Genomic DNA, 12916 nt, shown 5'->3' on the forward strand with positions numbered 1-12916 from the left:
AGTATTTGAAAGCTTTACTGGCATCCAAATATATTACATCAACTGAGTTCCCTTGATCAGCTAGGTGGATTACCCAGTCATAAGAGGAAATCAGATTCAGCAAGCAAGACCCTTCCCTCATGAAGCTGTGCTGGCTGTGACTGATGACTTGCTCTTCGGGTGTTCTTCAATACCTCCAGAATAATCTTCTCTGTACTTCTACCAGTCACTGAAGTGAGACTGACAAGCCTGTAGTTTCAGGGTGACTCCTCTCAAAAATTGGTACAATATTAACCAGCTTCCAGTTGACTTAAATCTCTCCATTTTCTCAGGAACATTCAAAAATTATTGAGAAAGACCTTGTGATGACATCAGCCAGCTTTTTGTGTATTCTCAGATGAATCTCATCAAGATTATTAATATACTAGTGATTGTTAACCCCTCCTTAGATGAGCTCACTACATTGAGGCAAGGTCTAAAATCTGACATCCTGGTCAGATATGATGGGCCTGACTGGTTAATCCCACTTGTGTTGATGGGAGATTCGACACTGGAAAATGAAGGATTCACATGCACTCACTGCTGTTAACAAGTCTTCAGTGGGATGTCAGCTATGAAAGGAGTAGGAGAACTCTGCACTCGAGTGATTATTACTCTCCCAGACCAGCATGTATGACTGCCTGAGAGCAGTTTACACTCTTGGGGACGAGCAAGGATCTCACTCCCGTGCAAATTGAGTCTGCTTTGAAGTCAAGGAAATTCCATTAGCAGTGAACAAGCGTGAGATCAGAATCAAACACCAAAGAGTTGTGATCTTCCTACTGCTAAGAGGCAAGTGTAGAGACTGCATTTTTCAGAGCTTGCTGCTGTGTGAGCTGACATTTGCTTTGCATAATTTTAATTGACTACGGCCATACCCAGGGAAGGGGGTGGTGACATTCAATGCAGGCAAACACAGACAAAAGCCAAGGGCAGACGCCTGCGGAATATTGATAGCAGAGTAATGCTGACTGGCAGAAGAGTGGATGTACAGCAGCAAATCTCTGAATCTCATTCACATGCACTTTGAAGGCCACTGGCACAGCTGGTTATGGAAATTGAAAGAATTATAACTCCATGGTTTCTGTCTCCTTTCGTCTGGGTTTTTCTTTCAGACCAAACACTGCACATGTGCCAAAGTACCAACATCAAGTAAAGAAGTGCAAGCATGGAGACGGGGTCACCTTTCCATGTTTTTTTCCATGTGTGGATTGTGAAAGAAAACATGCTGTTGCATGACAGAGTATGAGGGAGGATCAAAGTCATGACAGCAAAGCCCAAGCATGGAAAGCATGAGTATGGAAAGGTCAGGTGCAGTGCTGTCTGAACAGTCTGTTCAAAACGCAGCACCTTTAGGATTGTCAGAAGCCCTACAAATCACTGAGTAGGTAAGTTTGAATTCTCTGCCACTCTGTTCCTGCACAAACAGCTCCTGGCCGGTGTCCCACCTTTATGCCCAGTGTGGGAGGTGGGAGCACTTGAAGCCAAGACATTTTATAACTCAGCTCCAGGGACTCTTGGTTCCTGATTGCTCTTCTCTTGCATTACCCCTCCTGTCAAATGTTACAGTTGGGAGATTTGAGGGAGACTTTAGTTCTGTCTGTCCATATTTTTTTCCTCATATCTTCTCCCCAGAACGTCAAGAAAATGAAATGCTGGGCTCCTCTCCCTTTTCAGATGACCAGATCCAATACAAACACCAGATAATGGTTTCCTCATCTGGAGCTCCTCCATCTTGGCAGAGCTGTGGCTGCTTGCTGATGTTCCCCTGCAGGGAGGGGCATCTCTGTATGGTAGTGCTTGGTAATGGCAGTGGTTAAAGCACCATGTACATATCATTTTAACTCACAAGAAATTGTTTTCCTGTTGACAGGGGCAGAGACAACATATTTGATTATCCTCTAGGTTGTTCTAGTAGTCTCTGAGGCTCGTATTAAAATAGCCTGTTTTGAGAATCATTTGAACATAAAGAGCTTTTAACATGTTCTTTATTTTCCTCAGCTTTGTTGGTAACAGAGGCTGTCCTTCAGGCATTTGCTTCAGGATTTAAGAATGGAGATCTTTACATTATCCCAGTAATGTGATGCAAAATCAAGGTTATCCAGCTAAAATCAGCTCCTTTTTTAAACCCTCAATCATAGTCTAGAAATCCTTGGTTTTTCTTACGGCTAAACAAGGCAGTCATTCTGGCACCCAAACCCAGCATCCCACTGGGATGTGTCTGTGCCACTTCTGCTTCTGGTCCAACCCTGGAGTGGCTGGGGAAGTAATAGGGTTATAGAATCATAGAGTGATTTGTGTTGGAAGAGACTTTAAAAATCATCTCCTTTTAACTCCCTCCCATACCTTCCACTAGACCAGGTTGCCCAGAGCCCCATCCAACCTGGCACTGAACACTTCTAGGGATGGGGCATCCATGACTTCTCTGGCCAACACCTTCAGTGCCTCACTACCCTTTCAATAAAGAGTTTGCTTCAAAAAGATAATCTAAAATAATTTCCAGTTATCTTATCAATACCTGCCCTTGTAAAAAGTTCTTCTCCAGCTCCCTTGAAGTGCTAGAAGGTATTGTAAAGTCTCACCAAATCTTTCTGTTCTTAGGGCTGAGCAACCTCAACTGTCTCAGCCCATCCTCCTAGGAGAGATGTCCCATCTCTCTGATCATCATGACTGTCCTCTTGACTCACTCCAATAAATCCATGGCCTTCCTTTGTTGGAGACCCCAGAGCTGATGCAGCACTGCAGGTGGGGTCTCAGCAGAGCAGAGCAGAGGGGCAGAATCCCCTCCCTGGCCCTGCTGTCCACACTGCTCTGGATGCAGCCCAGGACATGTTTGGCTTTCTGGGCTGTGAGTGCATGTTTCAGGGTCATGGTGAGTTTCTTGTCAACCAGAAGACTCAGGTCCTTCTTCTCAAGCCTGCTCTCTATCTAGTCTCCATTCAACATATATTTGTGTTTGGGATTGTCCCTACCCATGTGAAGGGCCTTTCACTTGGTTCTTAGCACCTGCAAAGACTGAGGGCCACAAGAAGAGCAAACAACATCCTGCAGCTGTGAATAGTCATGAGGCATCTGCCTTCAGCATCTTAAAACTTTTACAGCCATTGAGAGATGGTGGGTTTCCTTTCTAAGAGTAGAAATGCTGAAGGGGTGGTGATGGTGACACCAGTGTGTGGTATGAAAAAGAAGGCTATTAAACGCTCCTGTCATTGCGCATGTCCCCATAGCTTTGAGATGGGTGATGTCACAGAATGGGGCATGTGACTCAAGACCTGTGATGATCATCAAAGGGACAGGCACTGGCACCAATCTGCTGCCACCCTGTCACCCAACAGAGGAAAGGACAGGCACAGGGGTGAGTCCTGGGGAAAGAGCTGATGATACAGTGCTGAGGATCTGCCTTTACTCGCTGGTCAAGGGCTTAATTTCAGAGAAGACCAATAAGAAACTAAGAGCCCATATTGAAAGAGAAATTGAACCAAATGAATGGGTTGCATTAATTTTGGCACTGACCTGCAGAGTTTATCAGGAGCAGGATCACAGGGATTGGCTGTAATTTTGTCACAGTTTCTGAAGCATGGCAGTGTGTAAATTATTGAAAGAAGAAATATTGACTTATTTCTGCAGTCACCATCCTAAAATATTAGGCCAGTGAGAGTGCTCTAACTGCAATTTATGAGCCCTCAAATGAAGATCAAAGTGTGATTAAAAAAAAATCCAACAATAAATCAGAGGACAGTGAAATCTAACTGAGAGGAGCTAGAGTCTCTTTGTACCCATGTGCACATCTGAAGTCAGGTAAACACCACACAGTCTGCTGTGGCTCCTAGACAGGAATGTTTATCTGCAGAACTCAGCTTTCCTTATGCAGGATTTTTCTACTTTTTTTTCAATCCAGAAAGTTTGCTTGTTATTAGTCTAGTGACCTGACACACTGGTGAGAGCTCTTGCCTTTAGTGAGTTTCTTTAGACAGAACTGAAGTTTGTCTCTCACAGCCCAATTGCACACAGGATTGCCACCCTGCTACACGCAGCCTCAATTGCAAGATGAGAGTTTCAGAGTGTCCTGCTTCTTCCAGTCCATCCATTTACAATAAAGTTCATGGAGTATCTCACACCTTTTTCTTTTTTTTCTTTTTTTTTTTTTTTTTTGCCTGTGAGGAGTGTTTCTAGCTAGTAAGAGCAGCAACAACAATGGTGCTGGCACTTTTACAAATAGGATGATGTAAAAAAACCTGAAATTCACTACACAAACTGCTTTCAGTGAAATTGATTTTTTTCCTCAGTTAAAACACAGATATGTTGTTCTGCAGAAATGCAGATAAAGATGGGATTTTATACCCACTGGGATGTCCACTGTGGTTTGCTCTTACAATGAACTCCTGCTCCCAGTGACTCAAACAATGAGTGCTGGGGTCAGCCTTGACAATAAGGACCATGAGATGGTAGAGTGCAGTATGAAATGAAGAGGCACCAGGACAGTGAGCAAGATTACAACTACAGGCTTCAGGAGAGCTAACTTTTGGCTCCTTAGGGGTCTTCTTGAAAGAATCCCATGGGAATAGACTCTTCAGGCCAGAGGTGTCCAAGAGCGTTGGTCAAAATTCCGGAATCACTTCCTCTGTGCCCCAGAACAATGCCTCCCAATGAGAAAGAAATCAGGCCAAGAGGGCCAGAAACCTCCCCTGTGTGAATAAAGAACTCTGATTACTCAAGTATAAGCAAGAAATACACAGGAGGTGGAAGCATGGTTAGACACTTGGAGTGAATATAGACAGATGATCAGAATAAGTAGAAATGAAATTAGAAAGGCTAAGGCCCATCTGAAATTAAATCTGGTCAAGGATGTCAAGGATAAATAAAGGGCATTTTCAAATATATCAATAACAAAAGGGAAACTATGGGCCCATTACTAAAAGAAGAGGTAATCCTGGTAACAGAGAACACAGAGGAGGCAGGAGCTGTTTCTTTGCTTTCCTTGTCTTTACTGACAGGAAAGACAGACCAGCCCTCAGTATTCTCTGACCCAGGAGTCCAGGGTAAAGGAATGTTGGAAGAAAGACTTTCCCTTGGTCAAGGAGGATTAGTTTAGAAGCCACCTAGGCAAACCTGACACTCAACAAGTCCTTGGGCCCTGAGTGGATGCATCCACAAGTGCTCAGAGAGCTGGTGGACACCACTGCAAGGCCACTCCTGTTCCTCCTTAAAAGGTCATGGAGATCAGGAGAGGTGCTGAGGGCTGGAAGAAAGCAAACATCATTGTGGCCCAGAACTATTTAACTTGTTAATTCATGACGTGTGAGAAGGGACAGGTGTCTCCTCAGCAAATTCACTGAGGGCATAAATCTGAGAGGGGTAGCCAATACCCTGGAGTGCTCAGAAGGACCTCAGCAGGTTGGAGAGATGGGCAGAGAAGAACCACCTGAAAGTCAACAAAGGCAAATGCAGGGTCCTGCTTCTGGGAAGGAACAACCTCAGGCACCTTGGGCTGCCCTGCTGGGGAGCAGCTCTGCAGAGAAGGACCTGGGGGTCCTGGTGGACAACAAGCTGTCCATGCGCCAGCAGAGTGTCCTGGTGGCCAAGAAATGGTGTCCTGGGGGGCATTAGGAAGAGCAGTGCCAGCAAGTCATGGAAGGTGATCCTATCCCTCCACTCAGCCCTGGTGAGGCTACATCTGGAGTGCTGTGTCCAGTTCCATGTCTCCTCAGGAGACATGGAGCTCCTGGAGCAGGTCCAGGAAGGCAACAAAGCTGCCTAAGCGACTTGAGCATTTCTCTCACAAAAGGGCTGTGGGAATTGGTCCTATTCACCCTCAGGAACAGATGACTGAGAGGGGACACGACCAATGTCTGTAAGTATCTGAAAGGAAGATGTCAAGAGAATGGACCAGGCTCTTCTCACTGGTGTAAATCTGTAGGATTAGTCACAGATGAAGCTTCGGTTTCCCCAAATCCTAAACACTGCTGACTTGTGGTATCCTCTAAACACAAAAATCCATGTCATAACCTGGAATATTTTTTATTGGCTACAGGATGTGGTTATAGTGGGAAAAACCCCCAACATATAAGAGATAGTTCAGAAAATAATCTTATTCTGTATTAATAATGTCATTCCTCAATTCTGTGGAAGTTCTATTTCAATAGAGGGGCATGCCTGTAAGAGACAACACCAGTTGTGCACAAAAGATTTACATAGTTGGGTACAATTATCTGCTGAAGCCTGTACAAATGAGGTTCCAAATATTAAGTATTATTACTAACATACCTGGGAATTTTCACTTGAAATTGCCATCCTTAAGTCTTACACATGTGCCTGTGTCACCAGCCCAGGAAAGTGCAGAGCAACCAGCAGCTCACATGGGATAATGGCAGATCACTTGAGATGTGATCTGTGCTGTGATCTTAACTGCAGCCCTGCAGCAGCAGTTGCATCTGGAAAAACACACAAGGATGATCTGGTAGCAGCTTTGACATTTTGGGACATTTCTTGGACTAATTCAGTGAGGTCTTCATCCTTGTGGTACTGGAAGTGACAATATTTCCATGTGGGGTGAGGGGAGATAGGGTCATGAGAAGTAATGGCTCCTAACTTACTGTGACATTTCCCTATCCCCAAGATCAGGTGATTTTTACTATTTAAAAGCCAGTTTATAGGTCAGCATTCCACAGCAATGCTTTGGGTACATGAAGAAGTGAGACATGGGTGTGTTTTCCTTTGTTCTATTAATAAACACTGCGTAGCTTTGAATGATACATTTCCTCATACTGTGAGCAACACTGTGAAGAAGCTATGCTGCTGGCCAACCCAATACATCAAAGTGAAGGTGTCTTACCTTAATTAGCAGGTAAAACAGGCAGCTGGTGACAAGATGCTGCCTGCTTTGAAGATAATGATTGAAAATCATAACTCGGTGTCAAGCCAACACCCTTTGCTTTACCTCCTCATGACTCTGGTTGACAAAATTCTGCTCTGACATCTAATGCAAAGAACACCCCATCCTTCTGCCTCAGGAAGATGAGGAGGATGCACTGTGGTTAGAATAGAAACTACATTGAAGCAAGTTCACCTGCCTTGCCTTGGGCTTTGGATTACTCTAAAGGCATGAGATGCTTGTTTACCCAAGGAGGAGGAACACTGAGTACTTTTATGTTTCATGACAAGAGGTTATTCTTTCTTATGAATACAGAGCTTAACTGAGAGGCAGCTTAATCAATTATACCCACAGGGAGAGATTTGAAAAATAGCTGAAGAAAGTATACCCTTTATACACAATTTTCAAAAAAGTTAGCTATGAAAAGGAGTCATTAACATCATTGTCAGAATTAGCCATTGATTGCAAATGAAAAAATTATTGATAAAAAGTGAGTTAACCCTGGGAATCCCATGCCCCTATTTACTTTGGATTTAATTTTTTTCACTGACAAAAAATGCAATAAAAATTCTTCCACTCTTTGTAGCTTTCGGTAAAACTGTTACGGCTAGCAGGTAGTAACTGCACCTTTCAAATGAGCTCACACACAGCTAAACTATGATAATTCCTAAGGTGAATGCAGTTTGATGATTAATAGAAGTTATCTTCTAAGGGCAAGGAAGGAAAAGGATTGTCTTGAGCCACTGAGCAACATTTTACTGGAGTTGGACTTAACTGCTAAAAATTTCTTTGAAAAACAGCCCTTTATAGTTGTTTAGATTCTAGCTATACTTTGCAGAATAAATAAAAATGAAGGTCTTAAGATTTGTGTTTTCAGGCATAGTTTGTTCCATATGATGGATTTGTGCTGCAGAGTTACTAGAACCTGTTATTGTGCAGAAATTTTATCTGGGTATGGTAACCCTTTCCAGTTGCACACAAGGCCTGTTAAGGATCTGATTCAGCTGTGAGGATAGGATAAACCCTTGCATTAAGATAAGTGAACTGTCTTATACTTGGTTCTTGTACAGTAATATAAGCTAGGTAAATGTGAGAAAATATTATGGTATGTTTTTATAGAGAGTTTAACGGAGAAGAGGGTACCTATGTCTATTTCTATTTTCTGATCTTCACCTGCACAGACCCTCAGATCACACATGCAGGCTTCTCATGGTATTGTTTCCACAAGTTCTGGTGTAGAGGTAAAATTTTGAATGTATACTGTTCATTTACTTCCACAGTCTTTGCAGTGCAGCTAAATATGCATTAGGGCCTGAAATGAGTGATGTAAGTGATCACAACGTATCAAATGCTGTTGGGAAATTTAAACAAACATTTTCTAAGATGACAAATGTATATTTATTTTGCTTTTTACTTTCCATTACAAATTTGTAATGATTTGTTAATGCTGTTTATTTTAACTGCTGACTGAGTCTGTGAGACTGAAATATTCTTTGCAAGCCTGTAAGAGTGAGAGCAGCAGTACAAACCTAAATACTGACAATGTGCTGTAGTTTATTTGATTTATACAAGCTTTGTGACATTTACAGTTTAGGTGCAAAGATAAAGCTTGCTCCATGGTAATCTAAAGATGTTTTTGACTCCTACTGGACCTATGTGATCAGGCTAGAGGGGGTTGCATAAAAGGTTACTGTGTAACTCATAAGGAAACAAACCAGGGATTAATGTTTCAAACACGTGAGGAAAAGTCATAGATGATTAAGAATTTAATGTCCATGTAATTACACTTGTAACCAGACTGAGATGTCCTAAAAGACAAATCTCCACTGACACTTCACTACTCACTCGATGAATTATTATAACAAAAAGGAAAAGAAAATGAAAAAAAAAAATAAATCAGAACTAGTGGTTCTTTTTTATAAATCACATCCACACAAGAACTTGCTCTGTCTGGTACCACCAACTTACCTGTAGGTGAGAATGTGTGCTTGTCTTCCTCATACAGCAGGTTTGGTTTCAGTTTCAGTGGAATATTTCTTAGGGATCTTACGCAAATCCAGCCCAAAAGAGTTGCATGTGACTGCTGTACCTTATGGCAGTCCTCCAAGGATGCTTTTACAATCAAATACATTTTCAAATTAACCCAAACAAAGAAATAAGGCATTTTGCTGCTACTCTGCGAGGCCTTTTGTGAAAAAAATGGAGCAGATACCACCTTAGTTTCTGAGTTTTATAGGTTGCTTTATAAAGCAAGCTTTTCTTTTAAAAATACACCCTGAGTTGGCCTGCTGACCCTGTGAATTCAAACCTTATTACTCCAGTTTAAGCACTTGCCAGTGTATAGACAGTTAACAAATCTAAAGCCTCTCCCAGTTGAACACCAGATTCCCTGGGGAATTCAATCAGACTACTTTATTCTGGTCTTTCAAAAAGTCAGGTCAAATAGCTGTTTGAATTGTAATGATCTTCTTGTGAATTCTGGTTTTGATAGCAAATGCTGATACCTCTTCACTTTCAGACAGATTTATTAGTTGCATGTCTTCTGCCATGTACAATGCTGCTGCTGTGCTGCTGGTTTCTCACTCACATCCAAACTTTTAATTGTGTAAATAAAATAAATAAAGGAGCTGTGAGCCCTGCTGTCTTGAGATACCAACTGATACTGAGTATTCTGCTACACTTAATTGATGTATTAAGAGTTACGACAGGATAAGTTGTTGAAAGGTGCTATCTATGTCTATATACATATCCTCACTCTGGACCAGATCAGTGGGAGTGGGCAGGAGCAAGTTATCTTATATTGTAAGGGGCAGGGAAAGGGACTCTCCAATCCTAGAAAAAGGGTATTCCTTTTCGGTTGGAGGAAAGGAGGCAGAAGGTCTCTCCACCATTGTTTCATTGTCCTGGCCTTGGTGAGCATTTTGCATATAAATCACCCTCTCTTTGTGCTCTTTTGTTATTTGGTATTGTTGCTGCTACTGTTTTTTATCTCATTACTGCTTCTGGTAAATTGTTCTTATCTCAACACATCATCTTTGCCTATTGTGCTTCCATCTAGAGGTCGAGGAGAAGTGAGTTCGAACACAGTTTTGCTGGGAGCACTAAATTTGGGAATACCATTCCTTAACCACAACCATCCAGAAAGCTGCAGTTCGGAAAGATTCAGAAGGACTTACGGAGTAATTTCATCTGCATTTCCCCCAGGAATGGTGTTGAGAATGATGTTACAGAAGAATCCCAATATGGCTATAGCAATCCTTAAGAGCTTCTCAGCAGACTGAATGTGTGAGAAAGCATTTCGTTATTATTGAATTTTTTTGTTTGTTTGTTTTAATTATTTGATTTTTTTTTTAATACTACTTTCATAGTGGAAGATAAGCAGCAAATCATGGAAATGATGGAAGATCATCACTTACCATGATGGAAGATAAGCAGCAAACAGACATTCAGTCTTTGACAGTTTTCACTCACTAGGTCAACATTTCAGCCTTGAAAACAGTAGTAATCTATTAAGTCACTATGGCTATTCCCACTCCCAGCAAGGTTAAATTTTGTTCACTTTTTAAAAATTATCTAGCTGTCTATCACAATATTTCCTTTAGCAGTTGTCACCATAGTAATGTTCTGCTAGATTGGAGTCTAATCTTTCCAATCAAGGATGATAGCTGCTTTTTTAAACTCAAAAACTCTGGAAATTAACTACAATTCAGACATGTAACAATACAATTTCTTTTTGAATGGTAGAAATAGATATGATTTTCTCTGTTTGATTTTTCATTGAACCTCGTCTAATTTTTTTTCTGGAATAATTATTCTGATACTTCTTCAAAGGAGTACTTTCATTAGGTCTATTTTGCCTGAGCTCTATCCCAAATCTTTAAAAACAATGGCAGTACATCTTTGTTTTAATGAAGTGGTAGCTTATATGCCATATTGAACGGCATTCTAAATTAACTGATCATGGTTAAAGTTCTACTGGAGTAAAAGAGTGGGTCTGAACTTTCCCTCAGATAGATTTTTTTAGCAGTATAGCCAATAAGACAACTGTGTATTCCAAAGGCACCACTCGTCATCAGAAACTGGCACATAAAGATTTAGGTATTGATCCTTACTGTGCAGGGGACATTTATTCCCGTGGGGTGTTTGCTGCATTTGTCTGCTTGTTAGGAAGGATCCAGAGTTTCAATGGTTACCTAAAACAGCTGTATCCAGTGGCATACCAAGGTCAGAAAAGCACCAACTTTACTCCTAATGAAATGTCCCATTTGAGGAACAGTGTTACCATTTTATTTGACGTTCCAGGGAAAGTCTCTAGACAATGACCTAAAGACTTGCACTGAGACCATTGAGAATGTTGATAATAAATTTATCTAGGAATGCATATGCTGAGTGTTTTCCTAACTCACTGTGCTGCCATACCTTACTTGGAGTGAATTCAATGTAAATCAAGAAATGTGGAGACAGAGGGTGAAATATATTGTAATGCCCTGTTGTTTCATTTACAGTGATCTCATACATGTTTAACCTGCTGAAGGGCCGTAAAAACAAAAGTCCCATACAGAAGCATATCTTGAAGGGCTTTCTAAACCTGGGCCAGTGTCTGTTAAATGTTATTTCTGCCGTCGGGTTACATCAGCACTGGCACTGGAAGGGCTTAAGTGCTAGATTCCCAGCTCCTGGAGCAGTGCAGTCATACCCTGGATTTCCTGCAGTGGTCAGCAGGCACTGGTTGATGCCCGATCATTCCTTCAGCTGAGACATACACATCTCCCCTTTCAGCCCTGGTACTGGCAGACGATCCTGTTCAAAAAGCTCAGACGTCCCTGATTCCCTGTAATAAATAAATAAATATAAATATAGAGAGGTTGAAAGTCTCCGTTTCTTGGCTGTGTCCATTGCATCCCCTGCACGCCCCTGTTTCCACCTACCAAAGACCTGTAGCTCAGGATTCAGGTGTGGGAGGGGTGTGATGCATCCTCCCAGCCATCTATGATACAATCTGTGCCTGGTCTCTTCTAGGGTTTTGCAAAAGTGTTTCACTTGTGCTACCATGAAAAAGAGAAAGGAAAAGAGAAGGAGGGAAAGAAAAAAAGGAAAAGGAAAAAGATAAAGAAAAAAGATAAAGACAAAAAAATAAAAAGAAGCAAAGGGGAAAAAAGAAAAAGAAAAGAAAAGGAAAAAGAAAAAGAAAAAGAAAAAGAAAAGGAAAAAGAAAAAGAAGGAAAAAAAGAAAAGATAAAGAAGAAGAAAAAAAAAAAAAAAAGAGAAACCACGGAGAATTAAATAGTCCCATGTCTTATTACCAGTGTACAAATGAATTTTTGGCTTCCAAGTCATTCAGTCTGGGAGCAGTAAGACAGTCTGAACAGTCATTTTAGCAGTCATGGATTTCTGCCCTGAAGATTTTGTTCAAATTAAAGCGGCTCACTTCGCACCCAACCGTCTGTGCTGAATAATAGTGGCAGATGGAGGGAGGAAAATCTGGATTTTTTTGCTTTCAAGGAACCACAAAAGTTAATGAGGTAATGTTAATTACTCTGCGGCTGTAACTGAAGGAGGTCTCTGCACAGCACGTACATTGCTTCCTCTTTCTCTTGTGAGTGAATAGGACAGTGTATGAAAGAAACGCAGCTGAGTCATTATGTTAGGATGTGATAAATCAGATGTGAGAAATTATATAGTGGATTAGGAGGTAGGGAGAATTTTTACTTGTTCCTACTGGAATAGGAGTAGCATTGTAAGTGCCTCTTGAGTTCCAAAAAATGACTCTAGTTCCAAGAAGAAAAAGAGCTTTTAGATTACATTAGTACATTTTAGGTATTTTTAAAAGTATTTAAGACACCATGTCATGGTATCAGTGACTTAAAATCCAGTTCTTTGCTCGCTTATCACTCAGAGCAATATTTCTGTGCTGTATTCTAGCCAAATATAGCAGTAAATGTTATTTTTTGACAAAAATCCTCACTTAAATAACTATTTTGCTGCCACTGCTTTTTACCATGGATCTGTGAGCTGCAGGTCTTGACC

This window comes from Chamaea fasciata, unplaced genomic scaffold (assembly GCF_029207755.1).
Source record: "Chamaea fasciata isolate MVZ Bird 193981 ecotype frontalis unplaced genomic scaffold, bChaFas1.0.hap1 SCAF_4, whole genome shotgun sequence".
Taxonomy (NCBI): domain Eukaryota; kingdom Metazoa; phylum Chordata; class Aves; order Passeriformes; family Sylviidae; genus Chamaea; species Chamaea fasciata.